The 9,829-nt window shown below is 56.1% G+C and overlaps 1 protein-coding gene across 3 annotated transcripts in view; it reads left to right on the top strand.

Moving 5' to 3' along the window:
* Positions 1-239: 239 nt before the first annotated feature.
* The window catches only part of CACNA1I (calcium voltage-gated channel subunit alpha1 I), a 134,083-nt gene continuing 124,493 nt past the window's right edge, over positions 240-9,829 (top strand). The window contains exon 1 of one of the 3 annotated variants that reach the window (XM_063622881.1): positions 240-774. The gene's annotated coding sequence lies outside the window, so the exon portion shown is untranslated. The remainder of the gene's footprint in view (positions 775-9,829) is intronic. The other 2 variants (XM_063622882.1, XM_055251946.2) reach the window with 2 other exon arrangements.

Below are 9,829 nucleotides of genomic sequence, written 5' to 3'. Positions count from 1 at the left end.
GGGGGTGGTCAGTAATGCCCCCCCACCTCTTTTTACTCATGACGCAGCCCCCATGCTGAGGGGTCAGGACCCTCCCCCAGGCACGAACTTGGATTTTAAGGAGCTGGCCGCGGGCTGGGGGCTTCCTACCCCCTGGGGAGGGGTGGGAGCTCACCAGCCGCCGCCGTCAGTCTGTCTGTCGCCTCCACGCCTCCCCCCTCCAGCGTCCCGCGCCTGCAGCTTTCCCCGAAGACATTTGGTGTCAGTATAAGGACGGCTTTTCCTCGCACGCGGCGCGGCTCGGTCTCGCCGCCGCCGCACGTACCCGCACCGCCAGGCGCTCGGGCTCCTCCGCAGCCCCCGCCGCGCGCAGACCCCGCGCTTCGAGCCCGGAGCCGGAGGCGCGAGCAGAGCCGAGGCGGGCGAGAGACCGGCCTCAGACCCGCGCTCCCCGCCGCGCTGGTGTCTCCCCGGCACTTGCCCCGCTGCTCTGTCCCTGCAGCACCCGCGCCCCCGCCCCGGCCCGGAGCGCCGCGCTCCCGCCCGCCGCCAGCCCAGAGCCTCGCAGTCCCTCCCGCCCGCCGCCGCCTCCTCCCGCCATGGCCCGGGCCCCCGGGCCCGCCGCCCCCCGCCCGCCGCCCCCCGCGCCCCGGGGGCTCAGCTGATCCTGAATTGGCGGGGGGTCGGCTGGCGGGGCTGGGGGTCCCTCTCGATCGCCGGCTTCGGGTGGGGACGCGTTGTCCCCGCGTCTCTAACCTGGACGACCCCCCGCGGCCGGGCCACGTCCATGCCAAGGTAGGTGGGGGCTGGGTGGGTGGGGGGAAGGAAGGGAGGGCTCCGCTTCGATGCCAGTTTCTTGGCGCGTTGGCTTCTCTCTTCACTGGGGCGTTTATTTATTTATTTCTGGGGACCGATCCTCCCCACCCGCGCGTACCCGTCAGGTGAGCCCCCCATTCCGCGCCTTCGGGGCCATGCCTTGGGAGGAAGGACGGGAAACTTTGACCGGTCTCCTCTCCAAGGCCACGAAAGTTCTCTCGGTGCCAATACTGAAGCCAGCTGAGCCAGCGCTGCAGAAATTTATTCAACAAGTCAGGCTGCCGGCCGGGGCCCGGGCTGTCCGCGGGTCCGGCCGCCCCTCCGCGGCTGCGGCTCTGCGGGCAGCTGGGCCAGAGCTGGTGCCCGTGTCCGGCGGGCTGAGCTGGGAGCGCTGGCCTGGGAGCGCGGCGGCGGGGGGCACTGGATGGGGGAATCCCGGGCAGGGTTTAACTTTCCTGGAGGCGGGGGTGGCGGAGACCCCCTCTTTGGCTGGCACCCCAGCGGGGCGGAGGCCTCGCTGCATGAAGCCAGGCCAGGGTCCGAGCCGGGGCTGTAGGGGTGTAAGGGACCCTCGGCCGGCTGGAGGTGTTATGTAATGAGTGCTCATGATGATTGGGTGCTAATTGCCTACTGGGTGGTGTTGTGGGGGAGCTGTGGGGGACTAGGGGGCTTGGCAGTGGTGGGGAGGCCTCTTTTGGGGGAAGTCATGGTGCCTGGGGGAGGGGGCTGTGGTGGGGCCCAGGCTGAGGCCTCAGTCAGTCCCTCTGCTAGTGTCTTTCTTCCCTGTCAGGGCCCTGGGGGCTCCTGATCTGAGGATGAGATTGGGGTCTGAGAAGACCTCTGAGCTATATTCTCATCCTGAGGGTCTGTATCCTGGGTCCAGGTGTGTGTGTGTGTTTGTGTGTGTGTGTGTGTGAGAGAGAGAGAGAATGAGTGAGTGCTGGAGTGGGCCTGCGTGTCTGGCGTGTGTGGTGTGCCGGGGTCTGATCACCATGCAAGGAGAGTCCTCGTTGGAGCACTCAGATTGGCCCAGGCAGTGGCCAGTTCGTCCTCTGTCTCTCACTGCCTGGAGGATTCACCCCGCAGACGCTGGCACCACCTAGGGGCTAGGATGCTGTGTGAACAGGGGCGTGGGTCTGTGGCCCAGTCCAGGGGAAGGGTTTGGCCCAGGGTGTGGGCCTACCTCCCTGCACCCCGTCCTCAGACCCTGCTGGCACCTGGTCACCTCTTGGATCTGTGGCTCCTCTTAGCCCTAAGGACTCGCTTCCGGAACTCTTGTCCACCCTTCAGGACAAACTTTCTGTTCAGGCTTCAGGATCCAGGGCTGGGCTGGGGACTGGGCTGGGAGTCTAGAGACCTCCCTGTTCCCTTCCCGCCTCCACTGTCAACACAGAGACAGAGGGAGGGGACAGCAGTGGGTGACAGGTCAGGACAGGACAGGGTGACACTGAGCAGGGACCAGGTCTGGGGCTGCAGCAGGGGGAGGAAGAGGAAAATGAAGGAGTGTGCCTGGAGGCTGTTGAGTTGGCCTGGCACCAAACCCATGAATCTGCCCACAACCCCAGAGGGCCTGGTCACCACACCGTGCCCTCCACGCTCTCTTCCTAGCTGCGCAGAGCTGCTGTGCCTGCCCCAGGGCTCACAATGGGAGGCTTGGGGAAGGGGCTGCTGGCCTGGCTGGAGGCCCCTTCCCCTTCCTTTGACCAAAGTTCTCTGCCTGCTTGTTCCGCATTCCTTCCTCCTCATCCTGCATGCCCCTCCCCTCCCCTCGCCCCCATTCCAAGCCCTCCTGAGAAAGCTGGGGCTGAGAGGGCATCTTCCAGGCCCACCAGGGGGCGCCAGGCTGTCCTCTGGTCCCTGCGGCCTCCCCTTGACCTTGAGTGGTCAGGTAGGGGTGGGGGGTGCCGTGAGAACCCCACCCTCTCTCACCCTCTCTCTGCTCCAGACATCTTCCTGAGCCCACAGCCAAGCTGGGAGCAATTTGGGGGACTGCAGCCTCTCTGTGGTTCTGGACCCAGTTCCCCGCCCTGAGCCCACGGGGGTCACCACCTCTGACTCCCCTCCCCCAGTCTCCTTCATCATGCTCCCTCCGTGGCCCTCTCTGCCACTTTCACCCCACACCCCAAGTGTGGCTGCCCTGGGCCTCAGCCCCAAGGAAGGGGCTCTTAGGCCAGTCTGTTTCTGGGCACCACTCTGTCCCTCCCCCATGCTGGCGGGGCTCCCGCCACCCTGCAGTTCCTAGCACTTTCCAAGGTAACCAAACAGGCTCCTGTGTGGCTCCTTGATCCATGGCTGTCTCCACTTCGGCAGCTGACTTCTCTTGATTCCTCAGCCCCGCTGCTTGTGGTGTCAAATGCTGTCTGGAAAGAAGGGATGCTGGGCTGGGCATGGGGTCTAGAGAGACCCCTCTGGGCTGCAGGGAGAGCAGGGTGCTCTCCCCTCCATCCCTTCACCTCTGTAGCCAGCTCTTCCCCTGCTCCTGCTCCTCTTCCTTGCCTGTCCTCCTGTCCCCACTTCTCCTTTCCAACCCCTTCCCTACCTCCTGTTCTTTGCCGCAGAATGTTTTCTTCCCATATGTTCCTAGGACATGCCCCAGCCTTAATGCCCTCAGTCTACTCTTGTGCCCCTGGAGTCCCAGGTCTGGCCTGGGGGCTCAAAGAGCCCAGGGAGCCGTGTGTGCCCTACATACTGTGGGTGCGTGGTCTGTGGATCTCAGAGCCCAGGGAGCTGTGTGTGCCCTGTACACTGTGGGTGCGTGGTCTGTGGATCTGTGGGAGTGTGAGTGTGCAGGTCTGTGGGTCTGTGGGTCCAGGGATCTATGGAGCTGTGGGTGTATGTGTCTGTGAATCTGTGGATGGTGGATCCATGGGTCCATGGATCTGTGGATCCTGATATCCAGGAAGATGTGGATTGAGTCTGTCCCCCACCGTGGCTGCCAGTCTACAGAGGGAAGAAAACAAATTGGATTTTCTGATTTCCTTTTCTCTCTTTCTCTCTAATATTTATTCTTCACGTACTGTGTTCTAAGGCCTGTTCTGGTCACTGGGGGACACAGCAGTGAACGGGAAGGGAACAGACAAAACCTGCCCTTTTGGAGCTGCTGTGCCTGTGAGAGGATCTGGCCTCCCCTGCCAGGTGCTTTGTGGGGACATGGCCACGAGTCCTGGTTTCCACTCGTGCTCTCGGATTGGAGAACCCAGACTGTATTGATAGATGAGGGGTGCAGATCACAGAGGATTTAGCATGGCATGTTTGGACACCGTTGCGAAAGAGCTGGGTGCTTTTGGGGCTCCTTGAGCAGGAGAGGACGAGAAGGACGTGGTATCTTGAGGGTGGAGGTTCTGTGGAGGCCGTGGGCTCTTCAGGGCCAGGTTCAGTGCAGACCCGGCCCTGCCTCCCAGAACTTTCCCCTTCATCTCCGAGGTCTGCCTCTGCCCACTGCCCCCTTCTCCTGGACTCTGGCCAGAGCGGTCTGGCTAACGGTGCATGTAGAGGAGCATTAGGGTCTTGCTGCCTGCCCTACCCTGTTGAGCAGCGGGGGCTGCATCCGGCCCTCTGTTGTTCTAGGGTCTTAGGCCCCTTTTGGGAGGGGCCTAAGCTCTGTCCCAGCTAGGGTAGAGAAGAGCGAGTCCATAACCATGGCAAGAGGATCAGGTCACCTAGCATCACAGGAGCACCCGCTTCTTATAAAACTGGGATAATACTTTCCACCTGAAAGGATTTTTGTGCGGCTCAGACGTGTTTCTGCAGCACCTAGCATGGCGCCTCGTACAAGGAAGCTGTCTTTTCTTTCATGAAGTTGCTTTCCAAATGTTTTTCCCTATTTGCTATCTGGTTTTCACAGCAGAAAAGGCATCGTCTTCTGCATTTTATACAAAAGGAAATGAAGCTTGGGGAGACCATGCGATGTGGGGAGGGCAGAGCTGGTCCTTGAGTCCTGGGACTCCTGATCCAGTGCTCTTCCTGCTGGCCACCCCTCCCTCCCATCAGGGACCATGTTCACCCTGATTTGCTAGCTGAAGTAAGACCCAAGGCCCTAATTACTGCAGAGTGAGTAAAAACTGATCAGCAGAAGCGCCTGCTGGGAGATGTTCAAACACACTGGTGGAGGTTCCGACACAGCCTTGCTTGCCGCACTTGTCATAAGGCCGAGAGCTGGCTGAAAACAAACAAATGGCAATGCCTGGTGACAGACACGTGGGCAGGTGCAGGGGGTGGGGGGGGGCGGGTAGGCTGCTACCTCTTGTCCACAGTCTGGCCCGGACAACCCTTTAACTGGTGACCTGGAGCTGGACTGCCCAGATCCAAACCCCAGCTCTTTTACTAAGTAGCTTTTGACCTTGGGAAGATCCTTTAACCTTCCAGTGCCTCAGTTTCCTCACCTATAAAGTGGACAGAGCAAAAGCACTTCTCAAAAGCTTACTCTGTGCCTGGCATATAGTGAGTATTCACAGATAATGTCAGCTTTGATTCTCGTTGGCCATCACGGGAAGAGTTGCTGACTGAACCCACTCAATAGGCTACAGAACTGGGAGGGCTAGCTGTTCATTTTTGTGACAGGTCTGAGGTGAATGACTATAAGATGTGGGCAGGCTCAGCTGACCAGACCAGAGCAAGTTTTGTGACAGGTCATGCAATCGAGGAGGGGGGGCCGCACTTCAGCCTTTCGTCTTTAGGCTGAGGAGCTCTGGCTTGGCTCAGCTTCTCTGAAGAAGATCTGAGGGGATCAGGGGACCACATGCCCCACAGGTGTTGCAGTAGGACTGGGGTGCCAGCTGGGCCCTGATGCTCCCAGTTTGCATCAAGAAAGGCCAGAATCAGGCAGGTAACCTGTCTGTTGTGCTCCGGGTGGCTTGGGGGCAAATCCAGTCCTGCCCATGCAGAGGAAAGGGCACAGACTTGAGTGAGCGTGACTGCGGAGGGGGTCCCAGGGAGGCATACGATGTGGAAATTGTCACCCAAGGAATGGTTGAGGGAGCTGGTGACAAGAGGCCTGGGGCAGATGAGGCTCAGGGGTGGGCGGGCTGTCGTCATGCGTCTGCAGGGCTGTCATGCGGAAGAGGGAGCAGATAGAGGGTTCCAGGGGCTCTGGGACGCTGGCTGGAAGATTCTGGAAGGCAGGCTTCCTGCAGTCTCACAAAGGCTTTTCTGCAGATCATCAGATGCAGGCTCTGCATTGGTTTGTATGTGTGAGTGGCTGTTGTGTCTATGTGTGTGTGATTGTGTGTATGTGTCTGTGTATTCTGTGTGTGCATATGTGTCAGTGTGAGTGTATGTGATCTGTGTGATTGTGTGCATATCTATGTGTCTGGGTAAGTGTGTGATTGTATGTGAGTGTGTCTATGTGAGTTATGTGTGTGCCTGTAAATGGGTGTTTTGTGTGTTTATGTGTGAGTGTGTGTAATTGCGTGTATGTATGTCTGTGAGTATATGTCTTTGTGATTGTATGTTGTGTGTGTGATTGTGTGTGCCTGTATATCTTTGTGTGCATGCATGTCTGTGTGTCAGTGTGAGTGTATGTTATGTGAGTGTATCTGTGTGATTGTGTGCATATGTATGTGTCTGTGATTGTGTATGTATGTGTCTGTGAGTGTGTGTGAGTGTGTATATGTCTGCATGTGTGATTGTGTGTATGGGAGTGTGTGCGTCTGCGTGAGTGGGTGCTGGTGTATCTATGTACCGTGTGTGGTTGTGTGTGTGAGTGTGTGTTATGTGTGTACGTCTGTGTGTGATTGTGTGTCTGTGTGTGTTTCTGTGTGAATGGGTACTCGTGTATCTATGTGCCATGTGTGGTTATGTGTCTGTGTGAATGTGTGTTGTGTGTGAATGTCTGTGTGTGTGTGTGTCTGTGTGTGTCTGTTATGTGTGTATGTCTGTGTGTGTAATTGTGTGTCTGTGTATGCCTGTGTGTGTGATTGTGTGTCTGTGTGAGTGCATGCTGGTGTACCCATGTGCCATGTGTGATTGTGTGTCTGCATGTGTGTTGATGTGTGTAACTGTGTAATTGTGTTTCTGTGTATGTCTGTGTGTGTAATTGTGTGTCTGTGAGTGTGTGTGTCTGTGCGAGTGCATGCTGGTGTACCCATGTGTCATGTGTGTGATTGTGTGTGTGTGTCTGTGTTATGTGCGTATGTCTGCATGTGTGTGATTGTGTTTCTGTGTGTGTTATGTATGTGTGTGTAATCGTGTGTCTGTGTATGTGATTATGTGTCTGTGTGTCTGTATGAGTGCATGCGGGTGTACCCATGTGCCATGTGTGCGATTGTGTGTCTGTGTGTGTCTACATGTGTGTGCATATGTCTGTGTGTGTGAGGTTGTGTCTGCAAGTGTGTGTTATGTGTGTATGTCTGTGTGTGATTGTGTGTGAGTGTGGTATGGAGCATGTGATTGTAGGTGTGTGAGTGTGACTATGTGATTTTTGTGCTTGTGAGTGTGTATGGTGTTGGATTAGGTCACCTTCCGGGTCTCATTCTTTTCAGAGATTCCCTGTTTGAAGACCTGGAAGCAATGAGAGTTTAAAACCAGACAGTGTTTCTGGGACCCCTGGGGTTCAGGAGTCTGGAACTGCATGGCTGAGGATACTAACAAGGATGGGCAACTGTCGAGGGTCTCGCTGTGCACCTGCCTAGTGCTCAGTGGTGCTACCCTAGCTTGTCTGCACAGCAGCCCTGCCATGGTGCAGTCGTCTCCTCGTTTTATAGACAGGGTAGCTGTGCGCACCTGCCAGGCTGAGTTGTGTGCCAAGGTGGATTGGTGTCTGGACCCGAATACAGGTCTCAGCTTCCACTGCCTGTGCTTTGAAACCCACACTATAGATTCAGGGTGATTGTAGTTAATATTTTGGGCCTCCGAAGTTCTGGGTGATTCTAACATAGTCTGAAATTCCTGGATTCTAGTATTTCCTGAACGAATTTGTTGCTTGTTCTTCTAGTAGTGTGTGGTTGTTGACAAAAGGATAAACAAGTTGCCTCCCTGTATGAAAACACACGTGCACACACATACATACACATGCACACACATACAAGGCGACCAGGGCAGGCCTCAGGTCTTCCTCCACCAGGGCTCTGAGCTCTGAAGACACAGGACATCCTGACACTGCACTCCCAGGGCTCTAGAGTGCTGGCTGGAAGATTCTGGGAGGCAGGTTTCCCCACTGCCTTGGGAAGACTTGGGCATCTTGCTTGGGCATCTTGGCTGGACCAGCAGCTGTATTGCCACTGTCTGATGACTCAGCTTGGGGAGGCCTGGTTCCAGGGCACCATTCCCATCCCAGGTTGGTGCCTGGAATGGTTCAGTGCTTGGGCTCGGGAATAAGCAGACCAGAACTGGGACACTAACTGCCCAGTACCAGCTGGCTGACTATGGTCATGGCTGTACTTCCCTGTTCCCCTGTCTCCCTCTCCATGAAGTAAGAATGAGAATGGTCTGTATGCCATGGAGTTGTGGTAAAAATGGACACAGTTGATGCATAGAGAGCCTGTTGGCCATTGCTTGATGGGGTCATGGTGGTGATCGTGGTGATAATGGTGATGGTGGTGGTGATGATGGAAGTGATGGTGTTAGTGATGGTGATGTTGGTGATGATGATGGTGTTGGTGATGGTGATGATGGTGTTGGTGATGATGGTGTTGGTGATGGTGATGGTGGTGTTGATGATGGTGATGATGACGGTGTTGGTGACGGTGATGATGGTGGTGATGATGTTGGTGTTGGTGATGATGGTGATGATGACGGTGTTGGTGATGATGGTGGTGATGATGGTGGTGATGGTGATGATGATGGTGTTGGTGGTGGTGATGATGGTGTTGATGGTCATCGTGGTGGTAAGGGTAACGGTGGTGATAGTGATGATGATGATGATGGTCATGGTGGTGGTGATGATGGTTTTGGTTATGGTGATGGTGGCAGTGGTGGTAATGGTGGAGGTGGTGATGGTGATGGTGGTGGTGGTGATGATGATCATGTTGGTGGTGAGGACAATGATGGTGATATTGATGGTGGTGATGATGGTGGTGGTGATGATGATGCTAGTGTTGGTGTTGGTGATGGTGGTGGTGATGGTGGAGGTGGTGATGGTGGTAGTGATGATGATGGTGGTGGTGATGGCAGAGATGGTGATAATGATAATGGTGGTGGTGATGGTGGAGGTGGTGATGATGATGGTGTTGGTGATGGTGGTGGTGATGGTGGAGGTGGTGATGGTGATGGTGGTAGTGATGATGATGGTGGTGGTGATGGCAGAGATGGTGATAATGATAATGGTGTTGGTGGTGGTGATGGTGGAGGTGGTGATGGTGATGGTGGTGGTGGTGATGATGGTGGTGGTGATGGCAGAGATGGTGATAATGATAATGGTGGTGGTGATGGTGGTGGTGGTGATGATGATGGTGCTGGTGTTGGTGATGGTGGTGGTGGTGGTGGTGATGGTGATGGCAGAGAATGGGCTGGGGTAGCAGCCCCTGGGGATGACACAGCTGGACCAGTGCATGCTCAGCCATCCACCAGAGTGCCTCCCCATTTACATCATGTTGCTTCTATTTTTTTTTTGAGATGGAGTCTTGCTCTGTCACCCAGGCTGGAGTGCACTGGTGCGATTGTGGCTCACTGCAACCTCTGCCTCCTGGGTTCAAGCGATTCTTCTGTCTCAGCCTCCCGAGTAGCTGTGACTACAGGTGTGCGCCATCACGCCTGGCTTATTTTTGTGTTCTTAGTAGAGATGGGGTTTCACCATGTTGGCCAGGCTGGTCTCCAACTCCTGACCTTAGATGATCTACTCGCCTCGGCCTCCCAAAGTGCTGGGATTACAGGCGTGAGATACCACACCTGGCAGCCCATCATGTTGCTTCTTAACAAGAGCCTGCTGAAGCAGGCTGGAGGAGGGCTGAGCTTTATAGAGAAAAACTGAGGCTCTAAGAAGCTGATGGAGTCAGGAATGGGGGTCTGTGTTCCAGACACAGCAGGCTTCTGCTCCTATCCCTGCTCTTGGAGGCCAGCCCAATTGCCACACTGCTGCTTGGTGGGCTACTCAGGGGAA

The sequence above is a fragment of the Symphalangus syndactylus genome, chromosome 18 (genome assembly GCF_028878055.3).
Source record: "Symphalangus syndactylus isolate Jambi chromosome 18, NHGRI_mSymSyn1-v2.1_pri, whole genome shotgun sequence".
Classification (NCBI taxonomy): Eukaryota; Metazoa; Chordata; class Mammalia; order Primates; family Hylobatidae; genus Symphalangus; species Symphalangus syndactylus.
Note: the sequence above shows the minus strand (reverse complement) of the source record. Positions and strands in the feature narration are given on the sequence as shown.